Source organism: Protopterus annectens, chromosome 17.part0 (assembly GCF_019279795.1).
Source record: "Protopterus annectens isolate FY-2018-M chromosome 17.part0, PAN1.0, whole genome shotgun sequence".
In the NCBI taxonomy this organism is placed as follows: domain Eukaryota; kingdom Metazoa; phylum Chordata; order Ceratodontiformes; family Protopteridae; genus Protopterus; species Protopterus annectens.
Window position 1 is genome coordinate 173,743,094 of NC_056751.1, and position 27,797 is coordinate 173,770,890.

Sequence of the window (27,797 nt, forward strand, 5' to 3'; positions counted from 1 at the left end):
TTGTCCTACCTGGGACACACGTCTTTATTTCAAGATTAGAGTCTATACTTCATTACTTTGTTACTCCAGTTAACCAGACACTAAAATAAATTAATAACTATGACTATATGATAACACACACGTTACACATGTAAACCAATGATGTATGGGTTCGGCAACATTATATTACAAATAAGACCGGTTTAGTGATTGGTGTTGACGTAGCCGGCAAATCACAGGAATGATTCAAATATTTCATAATGGGAAAGTCCTCACATTTTATTTTTTTGAGAACAGCACTGACTTTGAAACTAAATACACAACTCTGAATTATTGCAGATTCGTCCCTTTCCATTATCTTCTCGTAACTCTATTACTATAGTACTGCAATATACAACGGAAACAAAACAACAGCTTATTTTGCCTTGGAAGTTTACATCCCAGCAGAATCATGAAAATGTTGCAAAGAAATATATATATATATATATATATAGATGACAAGCATTTCATGACAGTCTAAGTAAGGCCTGCACTGTTGCAAATGCCATGCATTTGGCATGAAATTGAGTCGGGATATATGTCACAGTGCAGAGAAGGGATTCACCATCTTTTCTGTAATGGACTATGAATAAATGTTTAACATCTGTTAACCAAGTATGCAGACTGTTCCAATGAGTCAGGACTCCATTCAGTTATGACTTCAGCCTAAGAGGCCAAACAACACAACTAAACATACACGAGAATCATACCTCTCAACCTCTTAATGTAAGAAGTCTAGCCAAAGCCAAATATAATTGGGGGTGAGGGGTCAAAGATTTGGACATACTGGGATCAATTCAATAGCTCTGCTTGACAAAGGCCCAGTAAATTGATCAATGGGGTGGCGTGAGCCGACACACCTTGGCTAGGCTTAAAAATGCCCTTCAGCAGATAGCCTAGTACCTACCTATGAACCTATTACATTTATGGTTAGGCACAACCTATTATTCTATCTACTGTTGAGGTTTGTAGGGGCACTTTCATGTTATTTATGTCTGCCAAAGGAATAAATGTGGTACAGGGAATGTACTTCTACATATAGATGTATGTATGTGTGTATGCATATATATTTATAATGAACTCGCTGACCTATACGAGGTAGTCCAATTAGAACCGGGCCATCCAACCCTGACATGCCTGGATCCATATTTCATACCCATGGTTCTTCCACCCCACCCGAGTTCCACATACACACAAACCATCTATTCTCCAGTTGCTATCCCAGTCATAACACCTCCACACATTGCCCTCTCCCCAGCATTAGAGATCCTACACGTATGTTGTCTCAACCCATATCTCATCAGGCTCTCCCAACCTTTTAGTCCTTGAACATATTTGCTCTGGCTTGTGTACTGGTCGGAAGTCTAAACAACCCGCAATTTTTGGGTAGTCCCACCAGGGACTACCTTGTAATTGATTGTAAGTTAGACTTAGCAGGTGGACAATGTTACTCCCACTGGTAGTATCCTGCCTGTGGTTTGAGAAGCAATGATTTGCTCACCCCTGCCCAGCTTGATATGACATAAGATGACAGCACAAAATAATACAGGAGTTGCTGTTGTTTTCCTTCTCATTCTTTTTGTATGCTTTATTGTCACGACGTTCATTCTTCATATGTATGTATATATATATATATATATATATATATATATATATATATATATATATATATATATATATATATATATATGGGAACACTTCACATAATCGAATTACTGAAATCTCGAATTTCATATGGTCGAAACCATATGATCGAGATTTCAGTAAATCGAATATGTAAAGTGTTAAAAAATAAGACCTTACTTATATTAAAATGTTACATGCACACAGAGGCAAGGATTCCTGTATGGTCTGTGTGCACGTAATGTTTTTATCTTTTCTGCGGTGTTGATAGGAAGTGGGAAATTTCCCTTTTTGCGCTTTCGCATACAGCGCAAAATGGGAGATTTCCCTTTTCCCCACTGTAACGCGATCTCGGAGTTGGTATATTTAAGTAGGGGGGGAGTGGGGGGCACAGCCCCCATAGAGTGCAGGGGCAAAGCCCCCCTGCAAAGGCAGTGTTTGAGTTTTTTTTTTTTTTACGGTTTCATTTCAGAAGTTCGAGTTTCCAAAACTTGATCTTTTGGTCTCGGTTATATGAAATTCGAGATTCTGGGGATTCGAGCTTCTGAAGTGAATCCATATATATATATATATATATATATATATATATATATATATATATATATAGATATAGATATAGATATATAGATATATATATTATATCTGTACATACACATGCACATACATCTACATAATTAAATACATTTCCTATACTGTTGGATGCCTGTGCTGGATGATGTGTTTGTGATCACAGCAGCTGAATGTGTATTCACCATGGCTTAGTGGAACTCATGTCTACTATAGTGTGCAGGGTCGGGGATTTGCAACCTGGCAGTGCAGATTATTTTGTTGATGGCCACAACAACAGCTATTGGCTACAGGGTGACTAAGGCACTGTAGAACATTTGAAGGTGGGTATGCGCTTGTTTGTGTGAAACACAGCATTACTAACCTCTGGTTGTGGCATCTTGCACTCTGTTAGCCTCTACATTGTTTCACCAGAGTGGTACTCACATACCAGCGGCCAAACAGGTTTACACCCGCTTGCTCCCGCATACACACATGCAATGTCGTGCATTTTGTTTACATCTGTCAACCGGGACAGTTGGTATGTATGCTTGTCCAGGGTGTAGAGCTCTACATTGACCCCAGCTACATATCCCAATTAATACTGGGGTGTTCACATTCATGGAGGGTAACAGACATAACAAAGCTGCATCCCCCATTAATCATGCTTAATTTACATTAAACTGTCAATATTATCCTTGCTTGCGTCAGGTTTACATGTCAGGTATGACTATTGACAAAGGTCAGTTTAAGGTGAGGTAGGATTCCTGTTTCACAGGTCTGGATAGGTTACATGCAGGTATTCGGGGTAGGTGTAGTTATACCATACCTGTGTGGTACAGTAGAGGTGAATAGCTAAGGAGTAGGCAGGTAGGTAGTGGGGGTGACATTGTAACTGTATAGTAGCCTGTAGGTATAATTGGATGGGGAGCAATAGGGAAGGTATGTCGGATGTTGGGATTTGTTTGCGAGGCAGGACAAGAGGTGTAGGTATCACTAGTTGATGTAGTGGTGTAGAGTGTGAGGTGGGGGGGGTCACAAGGTGGTGAGCCTGTGCTGCTCCAGGTGTGCTTGTGGTGTTCCTTCATGTGTTAGTTACATGTGTCCTGTGGGACAGCTGTGATACTACATGTGGGTTGGGGTTCCAAATACAGGCAATATAGTGGGGGAAGAGGATGTCACCTACATGTACCTGTAGACATGTGTTAGTTACATGTGTCCTGTGGGACAGCTGTGATGCTACATGTGGGTTGGGGTTCCAGATACAGGCAATATAGTGGGGGAAGAGGGTGTCACCTAAATGTATCTGTAGACATTAATAGAAATGGAACAGAGGCTGATAGGTATGTGGTGTGCATGGGGCACAGAGGGGGTGTTAGCAGGGGGATTATCCAGGGATGTGCAGTTTGGCTGCTGGGAAGGTCCACAGCTGGCCATGTTGTCTATGACAACAGCTGTGCATATGCATTGCATTTGGTGTTTGCGTCGGACACTCACACCCCTGTGTGGGGGTGAGGACTACAATAATACCTTGTGATGCCTATTACATCAGCTTACATGCCTACAGTGGGGTGTTGCGACCATGTGTTCGTAGGTGTTGTGTAGTGGGTTATGCAACAACACATATGGTTATACCGTACTTAGCCATGTAAACTGAACTGTGCTGCGGTGAGACCCATATCGGGAATGGTCACCCATTAGGCGTATGCATGCCTGTTGACTGCACAGAATCTGTGGCCTGTCCAGAGTTTGCTTCATACTATTGGTGTGCTCCTCTTACAGTCTGCAATTGTCTGGCAAATACCTGGGAACCGATGCCATTAAATACAGACAAGTAATTGGGTTTAGGACCCCACATCCTTCAGCTGAGTCACGCTAATGCATAACCTAGTATTCAATCAGCTTTCTAAGGTTGTAAGTGGAATATGTGTTTTCTGCCCCTATTTCTCCCCCCAACGGTTTAGGTTCTGTCCAGTGGTTTGCTCTTAGAGGTTGAGAGGTATGGGCCTAAGCTCTTCCCAATTCACAATATTACTTACATCCCCGGGGTGCACCTAATACAACTGCACCAGCTAACACCTGCATGCCTAGGCCCATAATTGCATACCCATAATTCCCCAACCTGCCCCTCCTCTATAGCACTCATCCTAACTGTGGGTGCAGATGGGGTCTAACCATACCACTACACACTGCCCACTCTCCACACATCAGGTCCCATGTCATACGTTGTGTCGACCCATGGGTCATCCGGCTTGCACAATCTACTGGTCCGTGTACGTATACAGCCTGGTTGGATAAATCATTACATGGACGGACTCCGATGATCATTAATTTTTGGGGTATCCACAAGGGACATTGATGTCTTTCTGTCAATATTAGACTTGGCAGGTCTCTCCCACTGGTAGTATCCTGCCTGTGGTCTGGGAAGCAGTGGTGTGTTTACTTGTATCGTGTGTTTGTATGTTTCACCTTTCTAGGTGGGGGGGGGGTTGATGGTACGTGTTATATGTTTATTGTTTGGAACCGTTACCCCCATTGGCACAGCCTATGAACATATATAATATATATAGTTTCATAGGTTCATAGGTAGGTACTAGGCTATCTGCCTGAAGGCATTTATAAGCCTAGCCGGAATGTGTTGGCTTTCGCCACCCCCTTAGATTAGTTCCCTGTGCCTCAATCCAGCAGAGCCATTGAAGTGATCCTGGGGTAAACTTTCTGTTTCCCATCCACTCGTCAAGGTTTGTCTTGAAGAGGGTTAGCGAGGAGCTCTGCCTAATGTAGACTGGAATCTCTTACAATCTGCAATTGTCTGGCAAATACCTGGGAACCGATGCCATTAAATACAGACAAGTAATTGGGTTTAGGACCCTACATCCTTCAGCTGAGTCACGCTAATGCATAACCTAGTATTCAATCAGCTTTCTAAGGTTGTAAGTGGAATATGTGTTTTCTGCCCCTATTTCTCCCCCCAACGGTTTAGGTTCTGTCCAGTGGTTTGCTCTTAGAGGTTGAGAGGTATGGGCCTAAGCTCTGCCCAATTCGCAATATTACTTACATCCCCGGGGTGCACCTAATACAACTGCACCAGCTAACACCTGCATGCCTAGGCCCATAATTGCATACCCATAATTCCCCAACCTGCCCCTCCTCTATAGCACTCATCCTTACTGTGGGTGCAGATGGGGTCTAACCATACCACTACACACTGCCCACTCTCCACATATCAGGACCCATGTCGTACGTTGTGTCGACCCATGGGTCATCCGGCTTGCACAATCTACTGGTCCGTGTACGTATACAGCCTGGTTGGATAAATCATTACATGGACTGACTCCGATGATCATTAATTTTTGGGGTGTCCACAAGGGACATTGATGTCTTTCTGTCAATATTAGACTTGGCAGGTCTCTCCCACTGGTAGTATCCTGCCTGTGGTCTGGGAAGCAGTGGTGTGTTTACTTGTATCGTGTGTTTGTATGTTTCACCTTTCTAGGTGGGGGGGGTTGATGGTACGTGTTATATGTTTATTGTTTGGAACCGTTACCCCCATTGGCACAGCCTATGAACATATATAATATATATAGTTTCATAGGTTCATAGGTAGATACTAGGCTATCTGCCTGAAGGCATTTATAAGCCTAGCCGGAATGTGTTGGCTTTCGCCACCCCCTTAGATTAGTTCCCTGTGCCTCTATCCAGCAGAGCCATTGAAGTGATCCTGGGGTAAACTTTCTGTTTCCCATCCACTCGTCAAGGTTTGTCTTGAAGAGGGTTAGCGAGGAGCTCTGCCTAATGTAGACTGGAATCTTGTTCCAGAGCATGGAAAGTCTCTGGGGCAGGAGTCAATCCCTCCAGCATGTCCTATTTATTGCTGTGGTGAGGTTTAGTTCCCTGGAGTGTGTGGCTCGAGGGGATATTGTTTTCTTTAGGTGGAGCATGTCCATTAATTCTGGGTTGGACATGGCCTTGTATGTCAGGCAGAGATCACCTCTGAGTAGGTGGTATTCAACCGAGTACAGCTGGAGTTTCTTCAGTCAAGCTGCATAGGGCATCTGCTTGTGGCCAGTGATCCTCTTGGTGAGGAACTTCTGTGGTCTTTCAAGTTGTTGCAGGTGTCGTGTAAGGTACATTCCAAATGCAAATGGGGCACTGTACTCTATGATGGGTCTGATGAGTGATGCGTAGAGGGGCCAAATTACTTCTTTCGATCTGGATGCAAACCCTTTTGTGATTAGGTGGGCCACATAGAACGATTTTCTAACCACTTTAACAATGTGATTATCAAAGGAGAGGTTACTATCTACTTGGGTCCCCAGATCTCTTATTACATCTTCAGTATTTAGGGGACTACCACCTATGCGGTAGTTTGTGGGTACTTTGTTTTCTCCAAGCAACAATGAGTTGATTATACTGAATCTGCCTGGGTAGCTCTAGCCATCTGAGATAATTTAGATTTTTAGAATGATGGGTTCTATAGGGTAGACCAGTTGCAAATCGAGCTAAGTTATTATAGCAACTTGAGAGTTTAGTAAGATCAGATTTATTTTGGTTGGCCAGTAAAGGGGAAGCATAGTAGAGTGTAGAGAGTAGATGGGTAATATGGTAATATTTCTGGGAAGGTCAGTATAAAGTTTCTGTGCATGTTAGGTTAAAGTCTTAACTCTGGGAAGACTTCAACTGAGTTCAAAGTGAGGCTCAGGACACCGAGTCTGAATAAAACATGTTGAATACATCAATGTATGTAAGCAGCAAGAAACTGTGGCTAAATGTTGTCAAGGCAGGTGATGGTGTTAAACTTAAAATCCACTGGAAGACTTCAATGGTAAGGGAAGTTGTTAAGCTAAGGAAGGTGTTCTTCTGGGAAATACCCATGCTGAGTTCTTGGGAGTCATCTTAGAGGTTCCAACAGGCCAAGAAAGCTGCACTGAGATTGGCTGTAGAAGTGAAATCTAGACATGTAATTAGTTTAAATAGCCCATGAAAATTCATTTTGGGTGGCCTCAAACATGTTCTGGTAACCACTTCATTTCTTCAGGAAGAAAAGGTGGAATCTCACATAAACTATACACAGCACAGCTGAAAATGTGGTGACATCTACTCAGAAAAGTACTGGTAGGGATAATAACATTATGAATGTATTTTTATCTTGATGGACATGCTGTTGTCTTAAGAGACAGTACCCAAAATCTGTGGTGAGTTGAGGTCCATTGTTGTAGTTGTAGTTAGTGAAGACGTCTGGAGCCTTCATAAGTCTAAGGCTGCAAATGTCAACATAATGCATATGGAGATGTTGAAGCATTGAATATGCTTAGAGGTGTAGCTAGCAAACTGCTTGTTGCAGTTAATACCATGCACAGAGTGCTAAAGCACTCAGTTTTATCAGGATTGGATGATTGCGCTACTTAACACTTTACACCCATGGAGGCTGCCCCCTTCTCCCTACCCTTATTAAGGTACTGAACGTGCTTGCATGTGCATATATACATACATACAAATATTTCAGGCATGGGCAATAATGCCATTCTAGCCTACCAACATATGAGAACAGTCATTTGTATAAGAAGTGTCCAAGCTGTTCTTTAAAATATTAAAAATAGTGCCTACTTTAATATAATTTGGTAATCTATTCTATGCACTAGCTGCCCAGTCAAAAAAGGCAATTTAAGTGATTTTTATGGATGGGGGACAAGCCCCCCACCCCTGACTTTATCTATACCTTCTGCACAATTGTGCCAACTTGAAAAAGGGGTAAATTTCCCTCCAAAAGGGCATCAGTGCCAGCAGAACTCAATTAGAGTGATTTTCAGTGGAGGAGCTCCAATCCTTAGTGGGTTGAATTTGGGGAAAATGATGCTTGAGAATTTTATCTTCATCCACATGTAGATCACCTGCAATTGAGACACAGCCCATAACTGTTTGCAAAATATATCTTTAAGTCTAACACATGTCACTCTCGCCTGTCTCCCCACAAAAAAAAAGGATTTTAATAGAAACTTGAAAATTGTCCATTAGTGCAGTATACTAAAGCTCAGAGCTGTTAATGATCTACCTTTTTGTGCAGAGTATAGAGTTTGATTCCTTCTACCTTCATTTGCCTACTGAGTGACTATGAAAAAGTCATTTAACCAGACTGTGCTCCCTAAAAGGGATGGAAGTCATTTAACCAGGCAGTGCTCCCTGAAAGGGATGATTGTGTCCAGTGGGCTTACCAAGTAAACAAACTTAAAAAATGGAACTAACCAGCCTAAGGACTCATGGACAAGCAACCTTTTATGTGCTGCAGTGAAATAGCAAAATGTTACTGCATTATTCTACACGGTTAAGTGTATAATAGACATGCTGTGACCACAATTTTTGCAATATCTTACTGCAGCTTTACCAGCCTATTAACTGAACCAGCTTTTGCAGTTGTGTTGATGAAAAGTTTCTGGCTTGATATTACCAAAGATCTCATACCCTTTAATTGTTCACATAAAAATACATAGGAAGGTTACTATTGACTGCCAAGAAATGGTAACCTTCTAAATGTACCCATGGCTTCAATGTAGTTTAATATCAGATTTCCTATGACTTTTGTACATTACAAATATCACCTCTACCTATTAATGAAAACAGGCCCTGGGCACAATGGAGTCTACATTGTAAATTAAGTTTAGTAAATAATTTGCTGTGACCAAAACTTTATTTTTAAGAAAAATAAAAGTCACAGCATATCATTAAAATTATCTGATGGCTGAGTTGTGGTAAATGAATTTCTAAACAAAATAAAAGGGAATATTTAGTAATAATTCAAGATACAGTAAGAAAAAATGTTCTTTCTTAGCTCTTAGAAATGACTACAACATTCTGTTGGTGCCAAGAAATAATTACAAAATGGGCACAGCATTTACATGCAAAATACATATTCTAATTTAGTCTGCGTGAAGGTAAGGAAACAACTTTTTGTTTTTGAAAACAGGATCCTCAGCAGTTACCTGTTTTGATCTGGGATTTATTACAGACTATTTTACAGTCTTGTACTTTTTCAATACCAGTTTTGTTTTTATAGTAACTAAGATTTTTATTAAATACAAAAGTTCTTTTGCAGACTTTCTGAAACTTATAAAAAATAATTCTGCAGGCTTGAGATTGATTCACTCAACATATGCATATGCTGTAAGTTGCAGAGCAAGTGAGTTAGATAGACCTGATCTATCAAGTCGCATGAAAATAACAGTTCTTACAAAACAAACAAATAAATAAACAGGCAAAGGTATAAGTGAATACAGTGTTAGAGTAAAGATACTGGGATAGATTCCAAGAGAAAATTTTGGACAGAGCAGCATGCCAGAGGAAGATGTCAGTGTATCAGCTGCAGATGCGATTCCATAGAAACAGTAATAAAAATGATAATTTATTCAGCACGGGAGGCCATTTGTGATAACCCTTAGTGCTACAATTTCCTATGTTTTTTAAACAGTCTTGTGAATTCTGCAAATTATAACTCAAAAAAAAAGAAAAAAAGGAAATTTAATGGCACTAGAGCAGGTTGGGATACTACAGTCCATAACAGAGGATGATCTACAAATCCTTGCCAGAGGGCTACAAGCAAGGCACTGAGCCAGGCTATAATTAAGCAAGGTCTTTGAACAGGAAATAATGCATAGATACTGATTATATAGAGAACTGGAGCAGGTTATGTCTGGACATGTGCACCACACATGTACACGTGCAGTTTGCAGAGTAACCCAGTACCAGTAAAAACAAAAGTGTCGTGTGTGTTTGGGTATACTGGCCTCTGGAGATTTTAGAGGCATGTGGGCAATGTTGTTGGAGTATTCCAGACAGCTGCCAGTTACATCTTTGGACAGTTCCTGGAAGTAATGTGCAGGAAAGTGGATGAATACATCCACTTCTCAACAACAACCATGGAGTACAGAGCTGTTGTGCCCTACTTCTGTCCCACTGACAACTTCCCCCATATCCTGGGTGCAAATGTCTGCACCCACATCCTTATCAAAACCCTAGGGGTACTCATCGCTGAATGATACATTAACAGAAAGGGGTAACCATCGCTCAACTGTCAGGTGGTGTGCTCCCCAGACAGCCTTATCACCAATATCAAAGGCAACACATCCTGGTAGTGTGCATGTTGCTACAATGTGGAGGGAAAATGATCTGAGGGCTGCTTTTCAACATGGTAAAATACTGGATGAGTTCATAGTAGGTAAGTATATTACAACTGCTATACTGTACACAGTATTTAGACATGTGAACTGTAAGTATGATGAATAAATATTTGTTTTCATTTCCCTAAAAACAGGTGACTGTGGTTATCAGTGGGAGTCTTGCCTTAAGACACCATACAGTGCCCCATCAATGCCTGCTGAAGATGCATACAGCTGAGTGCACACTGCAACACAGAGCACCATCAAGCATGTGTTTAGCATGCTTAAAGCAATTTTCAGATGGCAGGATGCATGCAGAGGTGTACTCCAATACATAACAGAAAAGTCATCATAGTTGGTCAATGCGTGTGTCACGCTGCACAACATAATAATATCAAAACATGGTGGCCTTCTAGCTGTTTGTGTTTGTGGCCTACCCTAAGAACCCCAAATGTCAGATGTGAAGCTACCAGACCTGTCACAGGAAGATCAGGGGGACATAGGTCTGAGAAGAAACAGGCATGGGCAATGGAGGCTGTGGCCATATATTCTAGTTCAGGCAATAGGACAGAATCTTACTGACTTTGAGTCACAACAAGCCACACATACAAAAGTACACTGATAAAATGATGATATTCACACAATGCTGCCCCAGAACAGCATCTCAGAGCACAAGTAATGAAAACAGCCATTCACCTGTCCCCATTGAGCATTATACATAACATAAGCATATTATTCATCTGTAATATCTTATACACATACAGGTGACATGGCAAAGAAAACATCTGGATGTCTACAGAGGAAATAACCCCACAGGAACACTTCATGCAAGGTACAGTACCAAAAAAGGACCACACTGTCATATGTGTGGCATACCTGGCGAATGTACAATAGAAGATGTTGTTGTCCATGTAGGATAGCATCATCATACTGAAAAGTAACATATGATGTTAGATATACAACAGCCATTACTGCAATATACCTGGGCTCATGCAGTGTATGGTTATGTATCATAATCAGCATAACCTAATTGCAGGTGAGGTTCAATAACAGTGATGAATCATATCATAGTGATGTGTAACAGTGTCATATACCACACTATACAGGATACAGCAGCAGCATGAGTACTGACAATATGTTAAGGACCAGCCAAAATGAAACATATGTATCTCACAAAAAATGTATATATGACATGCCTGACATGAGATGTGGCATATATGACATTACAATACTACAGTGCATAGGTGATTGCTGCAATATGAGTCATTTAGATGAAAGAATATATTCAATTATGCATAGCATCTATAGCAGGCAATGCCCATCAGCCATGGAACATGCATCATTGTTTGGGATTACAGCAGCATTGGTATACAGGTGTGTGTAAGGAGGCAGACATGGAAAGGCACAAACTGGAAGTGCATGTCAGCAAGAGGATAACAAAGGGAAATATGTAAAGATAGGCATGCTGTGCTGAAGGTGAGGCATGGGCAGTACCATATTAAAATGTCACAAGTAACACTGGTATGCATACTGAGGCATATCTGTACATGCAGGTATGGCAGACAACTACAAATTGTGTAATGTAGCTATATGCTAACTGTCAAGAGATACAAACATGGAAGGAGGGTCATTGTCACACACATCAGTGTAGTTGTCAATTTATCATATAATAATGACAAATACATGCAAACTAACACAACATGAAGGTATTCATTTAAATAAAATAAATGAACAGAAAATGCCTGTGGCATCAAACATTTAAAAAAACACTTACATATGGATTAGGCAGTGGTCACCATAATAGCAATCACTGCCACAAGTTTACAATGACACAAAAGGACTCCAAGTGGATCAGCTATCAATGTTACTTTAAGACAGTCTAGGATGCCCATGCTGATGGTTTACATCATGGTCTTGGCTGTCCCTGCCACATCTGGAAACACTCAGCTCATGGTACTGTATTGAAGAGGTGGTTGTGGTGTCACAATTTGGGACACAATGTGGGTAGAGGCAGTACTGCAGTGTACATATCTGGACATGATTGCTGGAGTCTGAATAGGTTGACCAACTTCAGATGTGTGTACAGATTGCAGCACAGAAAATAATGAACAAAGGCCATGTTTGGGCCTACTGAGAGGGAGTCTGCATCCCCCCACCAGACGTAATCCAATCATTAGGGGCTGGGCACATAACACCTGCTTTGTATTATGGCAATACTCTAGCACCACCATAACAAGGCTTTCAAAACAGCATGCAACAGATACTATGTTGTCATCCTGCACAGTCAATGCTGCCTTGATTTCTCTATGTATGAGTTCCTGACCTTCATATAGCACATGCAGCAGATCTACTGTATGGATAATAGCACAGGCAAGTGTGTGCATGTCAGAGCCAAGACATTGCCATAACCAGTCATGCTCCTGTAACAGTAAGTGTACAACCTCTGACACATGTCCATGCACATCAGTTACACTCCCATATGTTATCCAATGGACACTCTCAGTCCATTGTGGGCAAGAGTCACCATCACTGCAAGACTGATCATGGGACAGCAGGTCACGGTCATCATCATCATCATGATGTCCATTACCTGATGCTCCTGTATCATCAGAATGGCCAACCACAGAATTTCCCTATTGAAGGCTACACCATGACATGCCCGACTTTCCTCTTCTTGCCCAAACAATGACATGAATGCAGTGTCCCATGTGCCATTGGCTGTACTATCAGAATGAGGCACATCACATCCCACTTCAGAATCAGTGGACAAGCAACTGGAGGAGGCAGGAAGTGAATGTCCTGCAAATAGAGACAGGTGAGCCATGTCCCACACATTTTCAGAATTCAAATAAGACAGGATGTGACTGACATTACTGCATAACTATCTAACTCCAAAGAATATAAATGGTGATGTGGACTTACCAGGCCAGTGTGGCTGTGGGTGGTGCAAGGACCCTATAGAGCAGAGATACACCATGTCAGTCCCATATCAAACAAATATGACAGACAATATGAAAACAAAGATATGCAATGGCATGCCTGACATGTCCTCCTCTGAATCCACTGATGGAGAAGTTTAAAATGCCAATGTCATGTAAAACAGACATGCATGCAACAAGTCAATAGACAATGAAGTATAACACATAGTATATAAGATATAGACATATTAGATGGGTAACAATATTGTGTGGATTACAACTGACCTTGGCAATTGAACAGGACCACATTAGTCATGAAGGTCATGGTTGTGCTAAACAGTATTGCACTATAGCAACTATATGAACTGCCTTAGCAGGTGTGTCCTCCATGGTTGGGGAATGTAACATCTGATGAAAAAAATGGACCTGTAGGTTAAAGTGGAACATGAACATGTGAGTATACACCCCAGCCATAACAGCAGGCAAAGGCTGATGACAACATAAAGAGACTATAGAGACACATACATACATGGCGATTATCAATGGTGGCTTGATGTTGATGGATGTATGCCATTGAAAATCCAAACAGTATACATGATGCTGACAGTGTTATTGATGCATTGTGTAGTTAATATAACATGCTATAAAACTAACCATGTCTGTCTACATCTGCAATGTTTCGCTATATACAGCTTAGTTCTGCCATTGTGACATTCATAAAAAAGAGGTAAGATGTTGGAATGAATGTGGTTGAATGGCAGTTGGGTTATGCTGCTGTGTTTATGAATGTCAGACATACCTGTACATCCTGGAACATCTGCCTCAGTACCTCTCCCAAGTATACAACAACCCTGGCAGGTGTTATGGTGGGAGGCCAGGAATATCATTATCTCATCGGGAGGAGACTATGATAGCCCAACCCAAGTGGTATTTCTCTCCCTCCCATAGCGGTGGAGTCTGTTGGCTGCACAGACGATCATGACAGAGCAGTGGTACTGGCAGGCCCCCATGTAACAGTTGTGTCTACTGATAGCATTGATCATGTTTGTAATGTCCCTCCACAGTTGCTGTCTCCACACAGTATAGCTGTTCTATCTGAGCAGATTTTGGCCATGCTGTTGCAGAGACTCAATGATGATCTTGTTTTTCCTGGGGGGGGATTACCAAGCGTATTATGGCTTGACATCTGAAAAAAGGCTGATATGCACATATAATATGTCATATAGTAAGTGACAGATCAACCTTTACAGCATTTGTCAATGTAATGTCTCTCATATACAGTGCTCTGCTATGCAAACAACCAGTGTTATTGATATTACTGTCATGTACTGATAAACATTAGGATCATACAAACATGTCTCAGTTGTTGGTCATATGTCTTAACCTCATCAGCATACTTGTGCACAACTATTAGTCCATTCCACATCTTAGGATATGTCACATAAACTGAGGTGGGATTAGAACCCAGGTCAGCGGGCATTTTGTCAAGAAAGCACCAATCATGTAACAATTGCACGACAGTTCGGTAGTGCAAAAATAGTGTTGTCACAGTTACGTGCACAGCCAACTACACTTACCAAGCCTACATCAACCATAAGTCATACATGTCAATGCAGTTAATGACAAAAGCCATCACAAATGTGTCATTTATGATATGTCCAATAACATATGTATCATTAAATTTAAAAAAAGCAAGGCAGAACAAAACCAGCTTATGAAAATGAACAGTTCTGTGGGCATGGGTAGATGGGAGAACAATAAACAAGTTATATGCTAAGCCATACCGAGGTTCCCCAATTCTACTGACTGGTATAACAGCTTCCACTGTAGGAATAAGCATCAATGAATATCTGCAAATCATACTTTGAACAAACAATTTCCAGACAACCCCATAACCCTTCATATCTGCAAACATTACTAAAGTCTTACGGGTTAAACTGCATTCCTGCCAGGTATAGGTGGATTCCATCTGTATCTACAGTTCATTGAGGGTTGTTGGTAGTAACCACATACCTGCATATGGTAAAAATCTGGGTCTATGTTAAATGTTCAAACATCCAAAATGTCAAACATTACATGGTCGAGACCAAATGTTCGACATTTGGATGTTCGAATGTAAGAAAAAAAAACACAGAAAAAAAACACTTTAACAGTGTAGGCAGGGGGCAAGCCCCCCCACAACCCCTACTTTAATATACCAACTCTGAGACCACACTTCACTGCAGAAAGGGGAAATTCCCCCTATCTGCACCGTATGGTGCCATTGAAAGTCTGTCTTCGAGCACTTAAAATTTTGAATGTTTGAGCATTTGAAGATTTGACAGGTAACACTGCTTGGATTTCTTGAACCTGGGTAGGAGATAGCTGCTGGGACATTGCTACCCCTTCCACTGAGGTGTCAGTCCGAGCCTCACTGAGGAGATCAGTCACCAGATCTCCCTCAGACTCCTCCTGCAACCCACTACAAATGCTCAGCACAAGGACCTCCCTGTCATGGTAAGGTTTCATCATTTTAACATGGTACAGTTTGTGCCCCTGCCTCCTGCCTAGCAGATCCACCATGTAGTTAACATCACTTACCTTTATCACCTTGGGGAGTCCCTTCAAAGCTGTTTGCAGCTTGCTGTGTCTGACAGGAATGAGAACCATTACCTGCTGCCCTACAGCATACTCTCTAGCATGAGCATTCCTGTCATACCACACCTTTTTCTGTTGCTGGGCTTCTGCCAGGTTCTCCTGGGCCAAGCCCATGAGTTCCCTCCGCCTTGTCCTGAGGTTCATGACATATGCCACAACAGACTCCTTGTGAGGTTCACACTCACCTTCCCACTCATCTTGAATTAAATTTAGAGGTCCACCTCACCCTATGCCCATAGAGCAACTCAAAGGATGAAAAACCTGTGGATTCCTGGGGAACCTCTCTGTAAGCAAAAAACAGATGGGGCAAATATTTGTCCCACTCCCTCTTAAACTGGTCTGCAAATGCTAATAGCATGGACTTGTTTGTAGAATTTAACCTCTCAACAAGACCATTAGTCTGGGGATGGTAGGAGGTGGTCTTCAGGTGCTTCACCCCACAGGACTTCCACAGACAAGCCAACAGGTCTGACATGAAATTGACAATTCTGTCAGTCAGTATTTCTTTTGGGAAACCTACCCTGTTGAAAATCTCTAACAAAGCATTTGACACCTTTTCTGTCTCAGTGGGGGACAGAGCCACTGCCTCAGGGTATCTAGTAGTGTAATCTACCACTACTAGGACATACTTTTTCCCTGTGGAACTTGGGGTACTCAGAGGACCCACAATATCCATAGCTACCCTCTAAAATGGCTCCTCAATCACAGGCAAAGGCATCAAAGGAGCTCTCACCTAGTCTCCTGCCTTGCCTACCTTTTGGCACTGCTCACAGGTCCTGCAGTACCTGGTTACATCTCTGGAAATTCCAGACCAATAGAAGTTCTGCATAATATTTTATGCCCATATGACCTGCAAAGGGAATATCATGGGCTATGGCTAGAAGTACCAGATGGTAGGCGCTAGGCACTACCAACTGCTGTACTCTCACCTTCTAGCCCAACCTCAGGGGTCCACTCTCTATACAGTAACCCTTTATCCCAGTATACAGATTCCCCCTTCCCTTGAGAATCAGGTGCCTCCCTAGCTACCTGCCTCAGGCCTTGCAATGTAGGGTCTGAGAGCTGAGGCTGTCTCAACTCTCTCTTTGTAACCCTTCCCAGCTCCCCTTCCACAGGAAGTCTGGCATCCTCTGACAGTGGTGCCTCATTGTTAACCTGGGTACTACTACACATCTATACCTTTGCAGATACTCTATCCAAGGGAACATAAGTACCCACAAGCAGCTGTGACTCGCATTCAGTGTCACTGCTACAGAGTAGCCCCCTCCCTGAAGTAACCATCTCACCAGTCTTTGCTGCAAATATGCAGTCTGTCTGGGTCTCCCTCAGGCTATGAGACTGACATGCTTGTCTCCTAGCCTGACTGTGTGTAACTGCATAAGCACATGGTACTGCCTCATCCCAATACTTCCCTATCTGGACATCTGCAGGATGGTAGTTCAGTACCCTTGTTGTCTCAAGACAGCCATCTATTGACATTTTGTCTTTTCCACTTACTGGCTTTCTCACCTTTGGTTCCACACCTTGCCTCCATGGACATCTGTATGCCACATGGCCCCACTGGTTGCATTCAAAACATTTAACCCTAGGTCCTGGACATGTACCTGGACTAGTGGCTTCCCCTGCTACTGGCAGATTCTGTTGGGGCATTTTGGGCTGCCCACCATGGGTTTCTTTAGACCCCATGAGCAGTACTGGGAATCCTTTTTCTGTGCAGGGATGCCCTGCTTGCTAGGTATAGGTCTCCCTTCTTCCCCAACTCATCTGAAGTAGCACATTCTCTATCAGCTAACCAGATCCTCATGACCTCAGACAAAGTGCTAAGGGTTTGTCTCCTCACCAAAAGGTCTGCCAGCCCTTCAAAAGTGGTGACCTGACATCCACTCACCAACCTATGAAAATAAGTGCTCAGTTCAGCAACATATTCACAAACACTTTCATCTGCCTTGCGTCTATGCTCATGAAACCTTTTCCTATACGTTTCAGGTGTTAGCTTAAAACATTCTAACAAATGATTTTTAACAGCAGTATAATCAAAATATTCACAATCAGCAAGTTTAGACAACACAGTTACAGCTTTACCATGGAGTAAAGGGGTCAGGAACTGTACCCAAAGCCTTTGGTCAACATCGTAGTGTTTACATACCCTCTGAAACATATGAATGAAACTATCAAATTATCCCCCTCTTTAAACCGCAGAAGAAATTTACTGAGTTTTGTGCTACTGGGGTCCAGTTACTCCCTTCCCCATTACCTCCATGACTTTGCAAAGAGTCAGCATCTCCTTCTCATGCTGCCTCTGCCTCTCCTTTTCCTCAGCTTCCAGGCATAGCAGTTTCTAATTTTCCTCAGCCTACAGATGTCTCAGTCTCTCAGCTGCTTCTATTTCCAAATGCCTGGCCTCCAACGCAAGTCTCTTTAGCTCCAGATGGATTTTTAAGTCCTCTGCAGAAATGTTGAGCTGTCCATTCTCTGAGGATGGTAAATCTCCACTGCCAGTCTGATCGTCCTCCTGGTTGCTGTTTTCTGATGCAGCTGTGACCAAAGCTGCAATTGTGTCTGCCTTAGTCAGCTTTCCATGTCATGTGAAGTCCCCTAGCCTGGTATATCTCAGCCTGCTGGCTGCTTGTCATCTTTCCATACTCCTCTGCTGACATGCTGCCTGCTCTCACTGACTAACTAAGCTAACAAAAGAAATAAAAAATTGTGATTTGAACTCTGAATATTCACTGCGTGGCTGATTTAGAGTACAAAATACCTTCAGTGATAACTGTACACAAGCTACAGGAATTCACTCTACCCACACCACTGCAAGCCAATTAGTATTTGCCAACCAATAAATATATGGTGTGGATATCCCACTATTGCCACCAATTATATGTGATGCCCGTGCACTGGCCCAGCAATCAAGGAGCCTCAATCCTCACCACTAACACCAGTGAGGGTCATCCATATAGGGAAAGGATAATAAATACACACACAGTAAAGTACATTTCCCTTAAGAGCACACAGAGATCACAGTCAGTCTGGGGCTGATTTCTCCCTTTCTTTCCAGGTCCCCAATAAGACTCCCCACTAGCACAGCTATAGGGTCCAGATCTCAGCGTAGTGAGCAAGCTAAAACCTCCAGCACCCTCTCTGTCCAACCAGTGCTTCGTGTCCCTGCCCAAGTAGCTGATACACACACACACACACACACACACACACACACACACACACACACACACACACACACACACACACACTGAGATAACAGTTTACACAACCACACAGACACTCCTGGGGAAGGCTGGCACAGATTCTCCAGCTGTGCCCCTTTTCTGCCCAGTCTAAAAGGTAGTACCAGCTGCCACCAGCCACTAATATTTATCAGCTACTCAAAGGCCCTTAAAAGGGTGTCCAAAATGCGGCTTTTCAGTGCTTCTGTGGATCCCTAGTGATATCTGCATTGCTTACTGTACTTATTTCTTTGTTGCGCTTGAAAAAAGTTATTGTTTGTCGTTTTTGCATTTAAGTTACCGGTAACACAGTCGCAGGCTACACACTCAAGTGCGCTAGCCTCCTCTGTGTATTTAAAGTAATTTAAGCTCTGCATTTCTGTTTCTGAAAAAAAAAAACACAAAAAAATTCCTTGTTTTTCTGCCTTTCTGAACTAGTCTAGTCCAGTTTTCAGGCTTTGCTGAATCCAGGACTGTGGTAAAGGTTCCTGTGTTGCCCATATCATACTTGGATAGTTAGGTGGCTTCCTTGTTCACTGTGAGAGAGAGAACTCTGAGCAGCCTATCTGTCCCTGTAGGAGTGGTCCCAGCCCATCAACTTATAGCTCATTGGCCATTTTGGGCTAATTTCTATCCTTTTTGATCTCCCTGGTATAAAAACCGCTTAGGGCAGTTTTGCGCTTGAATACAGCTCAGCAAGCTCCTCATGGTGCCCTGCAGAGTCCTACAAGCTACCAAGAGACAAAAGAGAGACTTTGGACTTGATTAAGTATTGTTTTTGCTTGTTGTTTCCCTGAAAAGCTAATTCCACCTAAAACACGGCTTTTCAGCGCTTCTGTGGATCCCTAGTGATATCTTCATTGCTTACTGTACTTATTTCTTTGTTGCACTTGAAAAAAGTTGCTGTTTGTCGTTTTTGCATTTAAGTTACCCGTAACACAGTCGCAGGCTACACACTCAAGCGCGCTAGCCTCCTCTGTGTATTTAAAGTAATTTAAGCTCTGCATTTCTGTTGTTTCTGAAAAAAAAAACGCAAAAAAAATTCCTTATTTTCCCACCTTTCTGAACTAGTGTAGTCCAGTTTTTAGGCTTTGCTGAATCCAGGACTGTGGTAAAGGTTCCTGTGTTGCCCATATCATACTTGGATAATTAGGTGGATTCCTTGTTCACTGTAAGAGAGGGAACTCTGAGCAGCCTATCTGTCCCTGTAGGAGTGGTCCCAGCCCAGCAACTTGTAGCTCATTGGCCATTTTGGGCTAATTTCTATCCTTTTTGATCTCCCTGTTATAAAAACTGCTTAGCGCGGTTTTGTGCAGGTTTGCGCACCACGCAGCGCTGTTTAGCTGTGGTTAAACTATTCCAGGTTCCACGAAGTCTGCACTTCAGTTTTTCTCTTGAAACTTGAAACACTTCAACCCAACACTAGAAATAAGGCAATTTAAGACCGGCACTTACTAAAACTCACTAAAACTAGCACTAGTTTACAGCTTGCACTTCAGCCCTATACTCAGGAAGTATAAGGCTCTTTACTCATCCAATCAGCAATACAGTCCCAACTATCTATTCAGGCATGTTCAAGGGACAGCTTCAGGTGTGCTCTCTGGTCCAGCTGGTGAATCTGGGCATCCTGAGGCAATGTTACAATTGCCTCATGTCCACAGACAACACCCTCCTCCTCCCAACCAACACAAACATATGTGAGAGATGCAGCTACACAGCCAAACTGGAGGCTAAGCTCTCTCAATTCATGACTGGATCAACCAGTCACAAGGAGAAGGGCAACACTAGCACCACATTACCAGACTCACATAGACCAGCCATAGCTGCACCAGAAAACAACTCTCAGAAACATGCAAAAACATACTCGGAGGCTCTAAATAAGAATCTGCCTAAACAACAGAGACCTCCTAAGCATACACCCAAGCAACCCCCACCCCACAACAGAAACCAGGTAACACATATGTCACAACATCAGTGTGCCAAGCAAAAACAGCCCCTAAGGCTAAATAACACAGCTAACACACTGGTAATCGGTGATTCTATCATCAGGAAAAGGCAAGAGCAGCCACACCAGTCCAACAGCTTGAAGCCAAAGAGCTCACAATTAGGCAAAAGTGTTCCGCAACAAGTTTATTAACGTGTAAAAATCCCAGCACTAAGCAACACACACGTTTTCGTCTCTACAGGAAGAATTGGTTGTTCCTATTCAGAGGCATGTACCTGCTGTGGACTTTAACGATGGTACAGTCCGCGCAAGGGGGAACGTCAATCATGCTTCTGTTTCCAACACGGATTTCCATTGTACGCCAGCAGCTCTACGTAACACTAGTTCTTCACCCATTCAGGCCGTACAGTCGGCCGGTGTAGTGGAACCTAACCATCGCCCGGCTTCTTCCTTTAATGAATGTTTTTTGTCCAAACCTAAGTTTGCCTACGAGGAGCATTTCCACGGCCGGGGTACCAGTGGCGTTACTTACTCTGAGCTCCAACGGCGTTTTGAGAATGCCCTGTATCGTTACAAGACTCTAGAGTTGGACAACCTGTATCTTACGGAGAACTTAAGTAAAGGTACTGTACCTAAAGGCCTAAGGGTATATAAATACCCCAATCAAGTTATAACGGGAAGTCCTTTTCACAAGGACCTTATTGAGGCTTTTGATGAATGTGGGCACAGTATTGTTAAAGCCATCATTAAAAAGAACAATGAGGAACTTGTTATGTTACAGCAGGATATTTCTGTGTATTACAGACGTATGTCTGATGATTTACAATTTGATTCTGGTAAATGTCATGAGATTAGAAGGGATGTTGACTCACATTGCGAAATAGTTTTAAATCGCAAATACAAAAAGCTAAGAAGGGATCTGGTTGAATATGAGCAGGGGCGACAGTACCCTAACCCACCTCCATTTAAACAGCATTTTTTCCACCATGTACCTGAACAAGTATTTCCCCCTAATAGTTCCTTTGCGGAAGCCCCTATTGAACAGATGAATAATGAATTTTCACATGGTGAGGGTGATGAATCATTTTGTGAAGGGGAACAGGCCCTGCGCAGGTCAGAGCGTATACGCCAACAAGGGCAACAACGCCCCAATAATTACAACCCTTTAGGTCAACAACCCCCCCTTGTACAAAGAGGGGGAGGGAGAGGGGGGTATACCAGGGGATGGAGGAAAAATCAGAGGCAGAAATGGTAAATAATTTTGAGCATGTAGTTACTGCTTTGGGATCATATACTTTACACACTTGTAACAACTACCACATTTATAACTATAGTAATTTTGTTATTTCTGACCAATGTTTTCAATTGTTTACCAAGGGGTTTAAGTACGTCCCCAAAAAACATTGCAATTTAATTCATGCTATTCTGGATCTCAAGCTGTTTACACGTAAACTAAACTTGGAACATCTGATGGGGAATTTTAATGGCGCTTCTGGTGTTTTTTTGAAAAAATCTAGCACCTTTAATCCCCCCCTCCATCCACAAATAAAAAATTTTGAGAAAAGGGTAGAAGGTAGGTTTAGGAAAGAGTTGGGGTTGGGCCATCTGGCGGCCAATTTATCATGCCAGGAAAGAGAACTCCTTGACCATCTCAAAGGTGATCCCACCCTTAGGGTTATGGAACCAGATAAGGGTGGGGGGACGGTCATTATGGATTGTCTTCTTTACCAGGGTAAAATGTACGAGATCCTTCATGAGCACCAAAAATACACTTCAGCCTCTTTGAATGAAATCAATATATCTTATCATAAGATAGATTTAGTAGTGCAGGATTTATTGGATCAGGAGGTTATTGATTTCCAAACTTATTCTTTTCTCTCAAATGCCTATCCCAGGATACCATCAATTTTTGGGATTCCCAAGGTGCACAAAGACCCCCTGGATCCACCATTAAGACCCATAGTAGCATCACAGGGTTCCAAGACCCACCCCATCTCCAAGTATTTAGATTGGAGAATGAAGGAATTATGGGGTAGAGAGAAATACATTCTCAAAGATTCATGGGCCTTTTTGAGGAGTATTACTCCAGATCTACTGGTCACCAATATGGTATTTTTAACCATAGATGTAGTGGATCTTTTTTCCGTCATTCCCCATGAATTGGGGCTTGAATGGTTAGAAGAGGCTCTTTGGGAATGTCCCCATATCACTAACAGCGATGTGCATGCTATTATTGAATTGATGGGTCTTGTGTTAAAGAACAATTTTGTGTTCTTTATGGGTGAATATTTCCACCAAGTGACTGGTGTTTCCATGGGGGCCAACTGTGCACCTACATATGCTGATATTATCATGTACATTTGGGAAAAGAAATTTATTTTGGATAGCCCCTTTTCAAAATTCTGGAATTACTATTGTCGATTCCTTGACGACATTTGTATCTTTTGGACAGGTCCACCAGATGATATAGGGAAATTTGTTGAGTATATAAATACTACCACTAATTTTTTAAAGTTTACACATCACATTTCCCAAAATAGTGTTAACTATCTGGATGTGACACTTACTGTGGGTGACCATGCATTTAAATCTAATATTTACCGTAAACCTACATTTTCTAATGGTTACCTACATTACCAGAGTTCCCATCCCAGTTTCCAAAAAAAGGGAATCCTTAAGGGACAATATGTTCGTATTTCAAGGATGACTTCCTTTGAAGATGACTATCAACAAGAATGTTGTATTTTGCAACAACTTTTTTTGGAAAGGGGTTACCCTTTATCATTGATTAAAAAGGTTCAAGAAGAAGTTACACAGGCCAGGTCATCCAGATTTGCCCCTATTTTAGGTAAAACGGAAGTCAGTACTGCCAAGGTTTCCGAATGTAATAGGACAGACCAGTTTTTTGGTAGTTTTACTTTCATTACAGAGTTTAGTGGAAGTGCGCCCCATGTGAGGAATATTATTGAAAAAGAATGGGACGTGTTCAGGGAATTGACTGACTTGGATGTTTTTAAGAATAGAGACATGAAAACTATATTTAGGAAAGGTATTAATATCAAAAAGACACTTGAATTTTCAGATTTTTCCAAGGTAAACCTTAGAATTAATACAGGTACCTTTAAGTGTGGCCACTGTTCTTCCTGCAAGTACATTTTACAAGCTAGCCATGTTTTTTTGGAAAGCAGAAGTAGGGACATCAAGGCTAGGGGTCACTATAACTGCAAGACGGGCGGTTTAGTCTATTTGGCATTATGCCAAACATGTCCAGCTTTTTACGTTGGAAAAACCGAAAGGTTATTTCACAGACGTATATACGAGCACATATATGACATCTCCAAGTGTAAAAACACTAGTGCATTATACAAACATACCATTTTGTGTGTAGATGCCAAATTCTTGTTTTTTGTTTTGGAAGTAGTTCCAAAAGACATTAGGGGGGGTCCATGGGAGGCTCAGCTTGCTCACAAAGAAACATACTGGCAGATTTTGTTGGAAGCCAACAAATCTCCTGGCCTCAATGAATCCATTTCTATTGCCCCGTATTTGAAAATCAAGGCTCAGTATATCAAGTAATACACTCCTAAAGTTTTAGAATATATTTTTAAATATATATAATCTTTACATGCTAATATATTTATATATATTGTATTAAATGTGTTAGTTGGATTGTTTTGTTTTTACAAAACTTTCAATTATTTTATGTTTTTAATTTTTTATTTTTATTTTAGTTGTGTACTTTGTATTATGTTTTACAAGTACTTGCAATTGTGCATTCACACATCTTTACAGAAAATGTTTGTCTGAAACATATTTCATCTGATCCACCCTAGTGAAATGGATTGATTAATCAATTAATGTTTTGGCCTTTGAGTATTTAAACTGGGTGTGAACAGGAAATTTATTGCATCTGATGAAGTCTTCCTGTAGAGACGAAAACGTGTGTGTTGCTTAGTGTTGGGATTTTTACACGTTAATAAACTTGTTGCGGAACACTTTTGCCTAATTGTGAGCTCTTTGGCTTCAAGCTGTTGGACTGGTGTGGCTGCTCTTGCCTTTTCGTGAAATTTGTTTTTTTGCAGCTCTGCCTTGTTTTTGATTCTATCATCAGGCACATAGACGTCCCACTCACTAGACTGAACAAGGAGAAGGTTACCGTAAGCTGCCTGTCAGGGGGCAGAATCTGCCACATAACACACGCACTCAGGTCATTCCACAACAAGTACAAATATGACTCTGTCATTGTACATGTTGGTGTAAATGACCTGAGACGTACCTCCCTGGACTACATGAAAAGAGACATGGAGGAGCTCTCTGACCATGTAGCCCAGGCTGATATGACTCTGACTAGTATCCTGCCCTCACCCAAAATGATGCCAGCATACGAAGAAAAAATGATCAGTTTCAACAATTGGTTAAACTACTGGTTTCATTCAAAGGGGATCCAGTACTTGTCAGCCTGGGACGACATGCTTGACAAGCCACATTGCTTCACCAGAGGCAGCTTGCACCTGTCGCCCCTGGGCTTTCGAATATTGGCCAAGACTCTTGCCGCCCCAATACTGCCTTTTTTAGGCAAGGCTCAAAAGACAAACTCACCTCCATAAACAACAATAATAAACAAAAACTGAGGGCAATACTGCTCAATGCCAGAAGTCTAAACCTCAAAATGCATGCACTCAAGGCTCTCCTTAGTATGGAAGAAATTGACATATGTGCAGTGACAGAAACCTGGTTCAAGGCTCCAGAGAGCACCCCAGCACTACCAGGCTATAACTCCTACCATACCTTTAGGTCCCAAAACCAGGACCGGAACACAAAAGGAGGGGGTGTGTCCATATTCATCAAGAACACCCACACCTCCAGGTTAGTAGCACAGCATGAGGAATCTGAGACCATCCAAGTGCAATTGGCAGCAGGTAAATTGACTGTTCATTTTATAGCCTGCTACAGATCTCCCACTTTGTCTCAGGACCGTCACGCAGCATTCCTGAGAACATTAGAAAGTATGAAGATTCTATCCAACACCATGCTACTGGGTGACTTCAACTATCCAAACATTGAATGGGAAAACTACTCAAGCCCAAACGCCCTAGCACAATGCTTCCTTGAGTTTAAAAACTCAAACTCCCACTAGAGGTGACAACATACTGTACCTGGTCATCACCAACATGGGGAACCTATGTTCCACACCTGAGGTAAACTCATCATTGGTAAGAACAGATCACAAACTAATCACACTGGACATCCACATCCCAACCCCCCCCCCCCAGTCAAAGAAATCAAGGTAAAAAACTTCTCTAAAGCCAACTTCACACTCCTCAAGACAGAGGTGGGAAGTTTCAAAGCTCCCAATCAAATGGAAAATGATGACCCATCGGCAGAATCCTTTACAAGTGCATTCTATGAACACCTTCAAGAATGCATGGTCCGAGCCTTCCCAAGTAAAACCAAGACCAACTCCTCAAAAAAGAGGAAGCCAGTCTGGTGGACCCTGGCCATAAATAAACTTTACAACAGAAGGAGGAAACTCCTGCAAGATAGAACAAAATCCCAAAATAAGAAGGCATCTCTGATTAACATCAGTAAAAAACTGCACTCCCTCATTAAATCATCCAAGGCCAACTTCGAAAGAAAAATAGCCAATGACTCTAAAGATAACCACAAGGCCTTCTTTAACTATGTCAAGAGTCTAGGGGCAAACTCTCAGATATGCTCCGAGCTAGTGCATAATGGCCATAAATACACTGAACCAACTGACATTGCCAAAATCCTGGCTGACAAGTTCAGTGCAGACTTCACCCCCCCCCCTCTCCACCAAAGGGGCTAGCACCCATCCCAGAAGAATGTGGCGCTCCAGATATCTCAGACACACAAGTAAAGACAGCCCTTGCAAAGGCCAAAAACACAGCATCAATGGACCAGATGCTATCCCAGGTTGTGTCTTACACGAGCTTCAAAATGAACTAACCCCCCATCTCAAATCACTATTCAATCTCAGCCTCTCTACAGGCTATGTACCCAAAGAATGGCGTACAGCAACAGTCGTACCACTCCACAAAGGTGGTGCCACAACTGACCCTGGGAATTATCGCCCTATAAGCTTGACTAGCTTGGTCTGCAAAGCCATGGAATGCATTATCATGGAGCTCATTAACAGGGACATTGGGAACCTCCAGATACTGGACTCCACCCAGTTCGGCTTTGTTAAAGGCAGATCTTGCCTCCTGAACTTGGTTGACTTCTTCAAAACAGTCACCAAGGCCATAGATGAAGGGAAGGTGGTCCACACAGCATATATGGACCTCGCTAAGGCGTTCAACACCATCCCACACTCAGGAATCATAGACAAACTCACCAGCTTAAATATCAACCCCTATGTCACGAGATGGGTTGCCAATTGGCTCTCAGACAGAACCCACACTGTAAGAGTGGCAGGCGCCATGTCTGACTCTAAACCAGTCACAAGCAGAGTCCCACAGGGCTTAGTCCTGGGACCCCTCCTGTTCGGTATATATTTCTCCGAAGTACAGGCAAAGGCAGAGGGACTGTGGCTAACCAAGTTCACAGATGACTGTACATTGGGTGCAATAATTGACTCTCCAGCTGACACAGACATCCTGCAAAAGGGTCTCACAGCGACAAAGACTTGGTGTCAAAGTCACGGCCTCAAGCTAAATGCCAAAAAATGCATAGTAATCCCATTTGGGAAAAACAAAGTACCTACAAACTACCACATAGA